This window comes from Calliopsis andreniformis, chromosome 5, assembly GCF_051401765.1.
Source record: "Calliopsis andreniformis isolate RMS-2024a chromosome 5, iyCalAndr_principal, whole genome shotgun sequence".
Classification (NCBI taxonomy): domain Eukaryota; kingdom Metazoa; phylum Arthropoda; class Insecta; order Hymenoptera; family Andrenidae; genus Calliopsis; species Calliopsis andreniformis.
In genome coordinates this window covers 13,903,824-13,917,832 of record NC_135066.1, presented here as the reverse complement: position 1 = coordinate 13,917,832, position 14,009 = coordinate 13,903,824, and the positions used below count along the sequence as shown (strand labels likewise).

At 37.3% G+C, this 14,009-nt stretch overlaps 1 protein-coding gene across 1 annotated transcript in view; it reads left to right on the top strand.

Moving 5' to 3' along the window:
* Nrx-1 (neurexin 1) overlaps window positions 1-14,009 on the top strand; it is a 370,027-nt gene that overhangs the window by 25,462 nt on the left and 330,556 nt on the right. The window lies entirely within an intron of this gene.

The window sequence follows — 14,009 nt, the reverse complement described above, 5'->3', positions numbered from 1 at the left end:
CTTTATTACTTCGAAATTTAATCGTATAGAAGATCATCTACTGTACTCAATTTCAAAGACCATCATGGACAGGTCTGTCTTTAATTTTGTTTCTTATTCTTCCCTATCGTCTGTCAACAGTAGGGCCTCGGAGGCAGCTTCGTAGGATGAATTTGTGGGTATTCAGACGTCTTCCTTATGTAATCGAATTACTCGAATCCAATTAATAGGATCTCGATAGCGTCGTGGACGAGTCGTCGGGGTCCTCCTGCGGCTTCACACGGTCGGGAATGCATACATGATCGTAATTAACCGCGCATTCGATGCATGTATGCAGAAATCGCGCGTTGTTTGGGAATGCCAATTCGAGATGTACCGAATTGAACGTAACATGGGGTACATAGGGTACACGGGAGATGTCCATGTAGTCACCCTCTGTCTGTTCTATGTTCCTTACTAGCTTATTGCCAAACTTGGTCTGAGTCCCTCATTGATTGCTTGATGAATGATTACAAGCCCGAAAGTAAGCAAGATTTGCGGTGTAATGTGTCCTGATTGCTTCAGTTCAATGACAGTGCTTCTGAGACCAGGATGACAACTTGAACATGTGGTTATGCTGATGTATAACCACGTCACTTGTTTAGGATTAATTCAAGGAGCAGTTTTGTCGTACCTATATGATTGTTTAGATTGTTGGTGGATTTGTGTAATAATTGTAGGACTAGAATTATATTTGAAAGGTATAGTTGTGTCCTGTCAATATTCGAGATATTGTGTTATATGTATGAACTATTTCCTTGAGAAAAGATATTCAACCTGATATCATTTAAGAATGCTCTAGATTCTAGACGCAAACCAAGCAGTTTCTATAAACTCAGTAATAGATGAACACTTCGCTCTTCACACGAAGACGTTGCTAAGAGAACCACAATATAATATATCTATGATCAATTCATCAAGAAAATTTTTATCGCTGATCTAAAACGGGACGCAATGTATCATAAAATTTGTAGAAGATTGTAGACTCACATCCACAAAATTAGCTGATGAAATTCCAGCGCTACGAACATGAAATAGTCATGTCAAGAATCCTACTCCTCCGACATCATCAGTACCCACGTTCGTCTACGACAATAAAATAGGACATAAATAGTCAATAATAGGGAAATCGAAAGCTGAGAGGAGACCGAGTGCACGTGCGCAGTAAACTTATTTAGGAGTGGATAAAAGGAGGTAAAGGCAAAAATAGCGTGTGAAAGAGAAAATCTGAGAACAATGTGCTACATGTATGCACATACGGTGCATACGACTGCATTGCGTCAGGTGCATCGTACGTTGGATGCATTAGAAGTGGAATAACGATATGTCGTTTCGTCGCCTACTGTGTTGTCGTGATTTGCTTCCAGTCTCTAGAATTACTTCGCCCATTTCACCTAGCTAACAGAAAACTGACGAAAGTTTGAGACCGTAAGAAAATTGAATTCACGTTTTTCAGTCAGGATATCACAACCTGGTACACATTTTTCACAAGCTTGTACCTAGTACTGAATCACGAAATATATACTATTAGCTACATGAACGAAAGGACGTAAAAAATACGATAAAATTGTAAAGTAATCTAAACGTTAAAGAGGTACAATCATCCCAACAATTAAAACCAAAAAAGGCTTGAATGAGAAAAAAATGATTAGATCAGAATATCTTTCATTAAAGCATCAGAATAAGAGGGATGATACAGCCATTTAAGCGGCTGAAATTGGACTAACAGAGCTTTCATTCAAATTAGCTTAGATCTTCTCCTCAACTAATGAACAACTGAGGCGCAGAACTCGGGCACCTTTTTTCCCAGAGCACACGAGGAGGTTGCGCCCATACGTATCATAAATCCTGCGCGAAATGTTGGAGCTAAATGACCTCCAGAGGAAGAGGCAGCCGTTACCGAGATCGATCGTTTAGAAAGGATTGCACAGGTACTCTTTCGAAGGATTCGTACATTGGGCTGCATGGAAAGTGGGCCGCGGGGATGGGAACGAGGCGAATCGTTAGCAGAAATGAAAACAAATTGCCTGGGTGGGCGGCTTCCGAGAGTCGTAGCCACCGAGCAAAAGTGTGATTTGACAAATGGCGTATGATAAAAGCGGAGGAACGTTCATTAAGGGAAATGGTCCGCGTCGGTAATGCAACCCCGATCATAAAACTGATGTATTGTAAACAAGTTTCGGCATGCATGCTAAGCACGCTGGGCTTTGCGATACTTTCGCACCAGAACCAGGTTACAAAGGTTTCAGACGCCCGAGTCGATGCAGTCCCCGACACCTTCCCCAACTTTATGTCCTACGGGTTAAGTACGCTTTTAACCCTTTCATTACTAAGACTCGAAATTCTTCATGGGCCGAATGCCTTTTTAGATTTACTGCATGCGTGGAACCTGATACTCGCGTTACATTATTCATACGTTTTATTGTTCGGGTACATGAATTCGGTTTCGCGTTCCTAGAAAGCGTCCATTATTATTTTTCATCGAAAGAATACGCTACGTGTTAGGCGTTCAATCTTCTGAGGGTCAGTATAGGAAGGGCCTCGCGAATGTATTACTGAATCCATGTGTCCAAATTCTAAACACAATTACATTCATAGATTATTATTCTACCTTAGACTATTCTATTATTTTATGTTTAAAGTGTCGAACATCTCTACTATTAGCTCTAAGGCAATGATCTGCGTTTATTTGAATATTCGATATGTGTATACATATACATAATCTTAGAGAATAGTAGCAATTTGTAAACGCTTTGGGATGTCGTTACAGTGAATGCGTTTTCTGGTGAACTGATGTTCTGACGAATATGTCTGAACTTGTCTTCCTCATACGATAAATAGTTTGGTCGTATTGGACAAAACATCAGTTCGATAGAAAAGACATCCATTGTAACTACAGTCTTACATTGAAATTTGAGAAACTGGGGGAAAGTGAAATGGATCAATAGGACATGAGCTGAGATAAAAGAAGAAACTACTTATATCACTGCTGTTCCTGATTTAGCCTATGGTTTCGATATGATGATTAAATGTGCCAGTCTCTGTATCTCGAGCATCACTTCGAAAATAAATTAGTGGTGCAAAAACAGTCAATAAATATATAAATAAATGTCCTATTTAATTCCTAGTTTTTCTCATACACGAATTATTGAATTCAATAGTTGGAAGTCAAACTGTCTCTAAATCGATTAGCAGGCAGCATTACTCTAATACTATTAAAGTCCATTAGACCCGAGTTAACTGTAAAGATTGAGCCACTCGATATTTGATACTGCTTTAACGTTCTTCACGACATAATCTCCTCGATAAAGCGACGTCGAGAACAGTTAGCGAAACTGGGAAAGGAATCTTGACGACTCGAGGTTTCTTCCATTTTTACCCTTGAATTTCAAGGAGATTCCGATACGCGTATTGAAGAGCGTATCTTGATGAAGAAAATCGAAATGGTAACGACACATACCTATCCCCTTTTCTCTTACTTCTCACACAATGTGGAATTACGTGAATTCATTTTGAACAGAAGCACAATCTAATTTTTATATATTTTTTAAACATACATTTAGGGAACAATTCCTAAAGTTACGAAACTTCGACAACTTGATCCTCTTTTCGCGATTATAAAGGATTACCTAATCGTATCGGCAATAAAAGGAATATTCTCTATACAGTTCAAATAATCGAATATCGATAAGAAGACCCATATTCTAGTATTTCATGATACTTGTAACATTATTTCATCTCACTATTAGTAGGAATATAGGGCAACGTTGGATTAAGGTCCAGTCATACTTTATGCATAATCGTCTTAAAACAGGATGTAAGAGTGGCAATTAATTGTATCTAAAATACATTCGAGCAGATTGTATATTTTCCAAAAGCAACGTGTTCTTTCTTCGATGAATAACATTAAGATACATACATTTTAGATACAGGTACTTGAGCAAGATTACTGTCATACTTATCCACAATATTTCTTCTAACTGTGTTATCATTTTAATCTGTAATCCACTGTGGAAATACAGTTCATTTAAGGCTGTAATTACAGTGGATGCGTTTTCTGACGAATATGTCTGAACTATTTATCGTATAAGTGAGACAAGTTTAAACATATTCGTCAGAACATCTCTTCGTCACGAAACGCATCCACTGTAACCACAGTCTAATACAAGCTATATAAGAATCCAGAAAATATTTCGAGCACATTTTCTCAACACAACATAAACATTTCTCTTGAACCAGACAAATTAATACCTATTTTAGCATTGTAACTTTTATAGTTCACAGTGATAAACTCCACGCAGGTGGCATTCGCTTTGCGAATGATTCACAGACACGAATCGAAAATTCCTTTCGCGTTTCTTTTTCTTTAAACCATATTCCATTTGTCATGTGCGATAACGGTCGTTGCAGTATTGCATGTCGTTGAGCATCGACGCTGATAGTTAACCGAATGCAGCAGAACGACTTCGGAATTCAATTTGCAGGCTGAAAGCTCACAGGCTTTTAAAATGGCACCGTGCGCCAAAGTGGACACGTAATTTCCGTCGGATCGATTAACGGTACACAGTATTTTAAAGAGTGGAAGTAGATTTAATTCATCGACCTATCGCTTAATATCAGTCGTTTTGCATAAAGTGAACGAAGACTGTCCCGACTATCTTTTGTGTCTACCTTCGTGTGTCTTTATTGTTCGCGATGCGCCGTGCAATGGCCTTTTAATCGGGAGGATATTAATGGCATCCCTAGAGGAACGAATGAGAAGAGATAAGAAATGAGAAATTACGATACGAGTCGAGTTACATTACCATTATTAAATACTTTCGTGGGAAGTAAGCAGGCAAATTTTTGAGCTAGTAAGTTAATAAGACATCGATAAATTAGTATTCACAAGGTCGTGTATATGTCTATCGTCACTTTAATTTCGAATTACACGTGGGACTCATTTTACACGATGTATCTAAATCTTGTAAAAAAGAATCGTGTAAGAATTGATTTACAAGTTGTAAAGTGGAAAATTGTAACTTATAAATCAATTCTTAGGAGACTCTCGTTACGCAATTTTTTTATGCACTTTAGCCCTGATGCATACGAACGATATTTTGACGCACGATTTCATTGCGATTATGTCTGTCTTCTTTGTTTGTAATTGGGAAAACAAAGAAAAACATGATCGCAATGAAATCGTGCATCAAAATATCGCTCCTGTGCATTGGTTCTTAGATTCACTGTGTGAAATGAATCTCACGTGGAGGTATTATTTAATAATTAAGAAAATCATTAGTTGAGTATATTAATATCCATAAATATTGAAGTATCCTATAATGAGCAATTTCTTTTAAATTATCGGTTCAACGCAAATGGTCCAACTCTTAAATTATGGACTTGACCCGAATGTACCAGTTTCAGATTTTATTTTAAGTTCGACGTTGATAAGCATACTGTTCTTTCTTAAATTCTAATCGAATCTACATATCTAAATGAGAAAAATTCTATCGGTTGATATCTTCCTAAAGAACTAAGAAATTTCCTCTCGTTTAATTAGCTATGGGAGGAAGAAAACTAACTCTCAGAAAAATGCAGATGAAGTAAGTTGGGTGAGTAGAATGTTGACCGTGAAAACAGTCTCTCTCTAATACGATTTTATTCGCTTATCTCTTGCTACTTAGTGACTTTAAACGAAGAGCAAATGTAAGAAAAGTAAGTAAATGTAAGAATATACCAATAATTTGTTTATAAATATATTGGCCTGAAGTAAATGTCTTCCTTGAGTAGTAAAACTTTTCAACGACCTTCAAGATATGCTGTATTTGTTTTATGTAAGTAAATAGTAACTTTCAAGTTGAATGTTTGACGTTAACAGAAAACATGTATTTTTTTCTGCTAATAATTATGCGAGGCGTAAAAGCTCTACTTTAACAAAATGGAGTTTAAATATGTGTGAAAACTGGAATAATTTAATATTCTTTATGCTTTTAGATTTTCTATTTCAACATAATAACCATTTTTTTCTGGAAATAATATCCCACAGATACCATTGAAGTATACTTTCAATTAATGTGTAAAATGCGAGCTTAAGTGGCTTAAAAATTTCATTGTATTAGATTACGATCTGTATCAAAGAACTTCGCTCTGTACTCGTTCATATCACTAAATTTTAATCTCTTTTTTAATGGAACCATATTTTTCCTCGTGATGAATAATAAAACGAAAATCTAACTCATATCGTGAAATCTCTCTTTCCGTGAATGGCATTCAATCTACGTTGCGATATACATATAAAAAGGAACTTAAAAAAATATAAATACATATTTCTCACAAAATATCAATCTGCTTCTTATATAAACATAACTAACAAATAAATACGTTGTTATTTTTTCTTATCAATTCAATTAAAAAGTGATGCATGGTATTACAAGAAATACAAAGTATTAATAAAACGTTTTAAAATACAATACAGTATAGATAAGAAAGAATAACATATTTGAATAATGTAAAAAATTAACATAAATAATAAAAAACAAAAATAATGACGAAAATAAATAACGTAGTAAAAGAAATAAAAAATTGATATAGCGAGAATCGAACTCATGTTAAAGGCCGATCAGAAACTTTACAGTCGCGTGATTTAACCACTGCTCCAATTCAATTCATGTGTATTGATTTATTATATATGTATTTAAAGACGTATATCATGCAGGACAATTTAATTGTTAATATTTTATAAAGTACTGACATGTTCGACTTGTTCTACAAATTGACAAAAGCTCGTCCAAAAGTAAGAGTTACATTTGAGCTCTTCTTTCTTATCTTTATAGAGGTTAACCCCTTCTTATAATCACAGACTAGAATAGAAACAATTGTGCAAAGACTCACCCAGATCTGCAAATCCTCAGACACTCTCCTCTGAGTCTCTTCTTCTCGATTTCCTTCACCGCTGATTTTCAATAGTAAACACGTCATACACGTTAATAACAAGTAAAATATGGTCGACTGAACCTCTTCGAGTCCCTCACTTCGCAAAAGTTTCGTCGATTTGCGTGCCTCTATAAAAGTTCGATGTCGACGTAGATAGAATTTTTATCGATCAGTTGGATACGTGAACATAGTAAGTCAGCATGATTTCTCGGCGAAAATGTCTCTCGGCTTAAGCACGTCACGACCAAACGTAAACGTCTCGCGAAAAATATCCCACTGCGTTTCACTGGCACCCTTCTCAAAAGCAAACTCTACGCTTTACCTCATTTAAAGCAAACCGTATCGCGAAATGGCTATCTAAATTCCACCGCTTTATCGGAAATCGATTACTACCAGACGCGAGGGTAGAATCTCGTGATTTCTTCCCGCGTTTTCGCGTTTGGAGCTTGCGAATTGGTTCCATTCTCCTCCTGCGTCGCGATTGGTGGATTGACTGCAGATTGATTGGTCGATTACGTGAGCGGTGATTGGTTAATATATTCCCCCTTCCCAACAAAATAATGAACGATTTTAATTATTAAAAATTATAAATATAGTAACTTGCAAGTAATAGCTACTGTAGTATAACAAATATTTTTTTTTATCAAAAGTAAAATATTCTTTTTATAAAAAGTAAAATATTTTCAGAATTTGAATATGAGGAAACTACAGTGGCCCTCTAGCGTTGCGCGATTTCCCTGACAAAAGGAATGAGAGTGGGAGAACTTTGAAAAGGCTCGCGCGTCCTCGTGAAACAGTGCTGTTAATTATTGTGATCCAGTTTAGTTCGCGAAGTTTATGCCGTGTTTTCGTGAAGGTGTTGGGTTTGACATTGTCGTGACAAAACAATTTGCAATTAGCCTGAATTATACATTTTTCTTGACTTCATACGTTGTGGTGGCACAATTAACTACATAGACACAGTGTATGTAATACTGTTTAAGCACTATTTATTACTAAAACAATGTCAATGGTTGCAAACACTGAAAGGAGCAATTCGAGATAAAGAGAGTCAATTATTTTACACATGAGTGGAAGAGGTTAATCTGTTTTTACAAAATAAATTGAAAGTAAAATATAAGAAAATGTATGTAATTAAACGAATTTAAGGCTATTAAAGGAAAATAGAACGTGGACAATTTAAAATACATGTGCACTTCTACTCTTCTACGTGTTAACAAGGTATAGAAAGAAGGTTTTTTAGATACAAAAATTTGTCACTTCGCGGGGTTCCGGCTAGTTTGCACCAGCGTTAGTTATGCTCCTGTATTCTACGTAATGCAGTGCTACCAAAACCGTGACGTCACTTCCGACCCTTGCTTTCCTCGTTTACGCGCCATGTTCCTTTGAACGACAGTGTCGCGAGTGCAACAGTAAAAAATCGTGTAGAACAGAAGAAAAATGTAGAAGCAAAAGGAATCTCTAGGCTTCGTGGAGCGTCTATTGTCTGGCGAGATTACATTTTGTAAGAATTCAAAGAGGTATGAGCTGTTTTTTCTATTAGCATATTCGAATCGCCTTTTTCCGATCAATTCATTTGTGTCTGTCTCTGTTTTAAATCCTCATTTACAAAAAATTCCGGCTTTTTGTATTTAATCTGATATTTTATGAATTTGTTAAGCAAATTCAATTCTACGGTTTTACGTTATTGTAATTATTCGACAGAGTTTGCTGAATCATTGTGTATGAACATTTACATTATACCAGAGAATATTATAGTCATAACCTAAATTTAAAAAGTTGTAGTAAGAGAGTTAATATCTTTGTTTAAAGGATTTTAAGTATGAATAACTATGTATTATGAATACTTAAATTTTTTTTGCCGACAACTATTATCGATGAAGGAAATTGTTTTTAATTATGGGTGACTATACGTGGCGGGAATTTTTTGTAATGAGTAACTATTGTTGATGGCAGAAATCTTTTTTTTTTATTATCAGTGTTCGAAACCAGAATATTCGAAGATACATATGTATAATATTTAAGGATATGTGTAACTAATATTTTTTTGTACGATATTCATATACATTTTAAGGAATTTTTATGCAACTTATTACTGAGAAACGATGCTTTAAATGTAATTTTGTTACTCTTAATTTTTTCTTATTTTACCATATGGGATAATTTTTTAAACCTTTTGGCGTCTGTTTGAAAATAATTTGCATAATTTTTAACCGTCTATAACATCGTGTTACTTTGAACTCACCTATCGATATATCAATCTTATTTCATTTTGAAGTCACTAGGTGGCGTTACTATCCTATTTTTGTGAAATTAAATTATTCCATGTGCATAGCTAAACAGACAGTCTATCGTCTATCCCATTAATAGTTTCCAAGTTACAAACTTTTTGTTTTATTGCAAAAACTTTGAAATTTGCAGCTTGATTATTAATTCGTAACTGGAGATCAATATGTGCTAGTTCCATATAAACTAATTCCTTTCATTCCATAAAAAAGATTCGAGTTATAGAGGTAGAGATTGAGTCCATATCGATTACAGAACACTTCACCGCAATTTAAAAACGTAACAAACAGTTATCAGAATTCCACAGGTAAAAATTCAACAATTTTCATTCAAGTTTCAATAATTAAATTCGCTTCAATTTATTCACTACATTAGATCCCGATTAGTCTGATTAATCAGTCCTCCATGTTACATTATCATTCTCATATGATAGTACATAAAAAATTAATCACCTCTGCACCTCTCCTCGTAGAACCATCCCATTCGATTAAGATATGATAGAAGCTTTCATTCACTCAAAATTGCCATTGAATTATTAAGACTAACCTGTCGAAACAAACAGTGCGTACACATGTAGAACCGTATTTTCGTGGTGGTGTTGAGTAACGTAGCGGAATATTTACACGCGGATAATTACGTCCGTGACGATAATTTCACGATTATTTACGATAGCGTGAGGAAGAGACTAGAGCGAAAGAGATACAGAGAGATACAGAGAGAAAAAGAGAGAAACAGAGAGATACAGAGAGATACAGAGAGATACAGAGAGATACAGAGAGATACAGAGAGATACAGAGAGATACAGAGAGATACAGAGAGATACAGAGAGAAACAGAGAGAAACAGAGAGAAACAGAGAGAAACAGAGAGATACAGAGAGATACAGAGAGATACAGAGAGAAACAGAGAGATACAGAGAGATACAGAGAGAGATAGAGGCAGACAGAGACAAAGACAGAGAGAGACAGAGAGAGAGAGAGACAGAGAGAGACGGAGAGAGAGACAGCAAAGATATTTCAGTTAGTCTAGTGTGTACATTTCAAGAATGGAGATCTCGTGGAAGCGCAAGAAGTGCCCGAATTATACCGAGACGTCAGTACGATGTCTAGCCTCCATTTTCCATAAGAGCTAAGACAACCGTAGACAGGCTTACCAGGCACATTATGCGAAGATTCGGTGATTTGCATAAAGCTGATTTGTGCTATTGGTTCGCTCTCGTAGGTCGAACAGAGATACTGATTATAGGATGAATGAGGAAAGAGAGATCGGGCTGAAGGGAAGGGAGGATGGGGGGCATAAGGGTTGGAAACGGTGGAGAGGAGAGACACTTGGTTTCACAATCGCTGAAATTTCGCGCGATGGATCTTATCACAGCGAATGCATAATTTCGTGTTGTAATGTGGCCTTATCGGAGCGTTTGCCGCACGCCTCGACCACGTCATGGGAAAAGTACTCGTTCACGGGGTATCTGATTGTTCGTCGATTGTCTGCGTCGGAATTTAGCTCCGTCAGGGATTGATTGATACGTAAATTCCTGTCTGCCTTCCGCGCGAAACGCGCAGACTCCTACGGGCTGCGAGATAATGAACCAAACACCGCCGTCAAGCTGTTGAAGACGTTTACGCGTTGACGCTTGGTTCAGTGAGCAGTAGATCCTCGGTAGTTGATAAATTATGTCGCCGTCAGTAGCTACATAGGTACATATACTAGATTGTTTAATATTTGGGGGGTGTAGTTGATCAAGAGTAATATAGTTGCATTATTAGTAACATACGAATTTGTATTATATTGAGAAATACAGTTTGGTGGGCTATACGCAAGATGGAAATGTAAATTAAGAGCTAAATGTTTTCAATCTTCTCATAAATCAATTATTGGAACGTTAATTTAAGAGACACTTTTCATCTGGGAATAAACGACCCAGTTGGTCTACGGTTGAGAAGTGGTTGAGAAGTTGTTTGGTTTTGTAGATTTAAAAAATTAATTTTTCACTTTAATTAATTTCTCTTAAAGTTTTCATTACTCGATATTAGTCTTATTTGAGATTCTGGTTAATATTATTTGATGTTTGTATTTCAAATAATGACTAAATTGGTCCAAAAATATATTTGTCATTCAATTTGTCATTTTCAAATTTTTTAATTCTACTTTGTATTTATGCGAGAACTGCACGGTTCCAAGGCTTACAATTTTATGTAAGTAATGATATTCAAATTAATTTTTGGTTGGCTGTGCATGTTCCGAGTGGCTCGAGAACTGATTACACTAGCGTGAACTCGAAGCGACATCGCTATTTCAATGCACCCCAATGGCACTTAGGATGGAATGTTCTTCGAATCAAATTTCCTTTCAACGAACACGCAACGGTGCCTATCAATTTTGCCGAACTATAGCGACTAGCTCAAGTAGTTGAACAATTGGTTGACAGTTCTATTGTCGCCAGGCTTCATTGGATCTCCGTTTCAGTGTCCTTAACCTACCGAGTGGAATGGCCACTCGACTTAGCTCTCTTGTACCTTCTTCTCTTGGCTCTCGTAATTCCGTCTCTACTTTTCGAGAATCCTTCTAACTTCCGTTAAGGAAGACTTTGCTTTTAGATTGGACGGAAGTTCCACGTGTTAGATTATACTTGCAGACGTCTCGTCAGGTGCTCCAACGTAGAATCCTTTCAGAAGGACATTAATTGACGTGGAAAAAGTAGTAGTGAGGGTTATGGAAGTAAAAGTGTTATCTACATAGATATATATCTACTGACATATATGACATGGTATCGAGATAGTCGCTATTAACGAGTGTGCTTTTATTAATTTCTAATTAAACCAGTTTTTACTGTGCTAAAATTTTATATCTAGAATTCAGGCTCGCCTTCTGTCTGTTCTTTCCAATAATAAATAAAAGCATCATATGAATTTGAATAGGAATTTCTACAGTGTGATACAGAAATTGAATTTTCTTGATAGGTATATTCTATTTTATTTGCTTTTTGAATTATTGTCATGGCCGACTAACTCCAAAGATGCGTTATTAAATACCTGCCTTAGATTTCATTTCTTCTAATTAGGTTTTTCGGACAATAGTGTACCTCAAAAGCTGGGAACCCTTTTTGTGTAGCGCAATCATGGCTGTTCTTCTCCCCCTTTGAAATTTCCGGGGTATGAACCGAGATTGTATGAAGGAACTAATTTCATTTAATAATATTCTTGAATAATGGTCTACTCTGAAGTACCAAAAGATGTTTTATAATACCATTTTTTCCCGTTTTTACCAACTCAGCCGTTTACACCTGCAATGAGAAAATATTTCTAAACTCTTTCGTCTCTCTAAAACTATAAATTCTATATTCTAGATGTCAATTAAGGTCTTCTCTCGAACTTTTTGAAAATGTCACATAGGTTGTTTTGTCTTACAATCACAGATATATCATACTCGAATTCTATATTAGACGCTGCAAATAGTTCCTTAAATCGAGAAGGAATAGGAAAAAAGCGAATATGAAAGGGGTTCAAAGCGTTACCCATTATTTCACCGATACGTGGTGACGCCAGTGGCGAAGTAAATCGCGCGAGTTTCATCGAGGATGTAGAAGGGTGGGCGCAGATTCCTCCTAACTCCGCCGCCCTCGCGACCCCGCCGTCATCCTTTCCTGTCGAGACGGTGGCAATCTTCTCCGTCTTCGACGATCTGAAGATTTCCTCTCGATCTCATGCCAAGATAGAAATGCCCGCCCCCTCGAACGGCAAAGGTTTCAGACCTCTGCCGTTTCCACTTTACTTCTTCCCTTTCGCCCTCTGCTGCGTTCGACTCATCCTCGATTTCCTCTATATGCCGCCGCGTCGAACGCTTCGATCCCGAGGGGAGGAGAGCCCTGGGCTAGGTTCACGGGTGAATATTCCTCCGGTGAATTCATAACGTTCATTTATGCACGGGTCAGTAACTCATATCCTTCGACGACGCGGAGATAGACAGTTCTCTTTCTATCAGGACAAGCAGGCATTCTCTTGCAGAATTCAATCTGAATGCCGATAATGAACCACCGCCGTCGCGATCCTTCGTGTTCGTTGCCCCCTCACGACCTACGACCTCCTTAAGTTCTCCTCCGCATCCCTGGGCCACTCGACTCTCAACCTATTTTCGTCCTGGATCTGTCGGTGAGTGGAGAAGCGTGAGAGGAAGCGAAGAAGGTCTGTGGGAAAATGGTGGGTATGTGGGCCATAGAATGGAGAAGGGGTAAGACAGAGGGAGAGAGAGAAAGAGTTTCGGAACCCCTTTTGCAACGCTCTTCGTTGCCAAACTGAAGACAATGGCGCGAGGAAAAGCGAGGCGAGTCTTGGTGGAAGCAGGAGACGAGTTAGATGATATAAAGCAAACCGTGCCAGCACAGAGGATTTCTCGCGCGTTCGCCTCCCTTGTGCCTTTCCCTTCAATTTCCCACCTGCTCTTTTCCATCCTCGCTGGCTCACCTTTTAAACCATTTCGTCCACTAGTATTGTGTTCTCGAGGTTACACTTACTTTCGTGTTTCTTCCGCCTGCCCTCGACTCGGTTTCGCAGCTTTTAGTAGCTGAACCTCCCTTTGGGGAACCCTGCGTGAAATTTGTGGAATTTTACGGTGAAATTACTCTGGAATTGCTGTTTCTATTTCTATGCTGTGTTATATGTTCACTAGTTATTTTTATAGCGTTTATGGAAGTCTTGTAGAACCTTTGTCGTTTTTGGTCACCTCGTTGTATTATGAATTTTGCCATTTAGCCATAGCGACTCTGAACTATATGAGATCGTTTGATAATGTGCT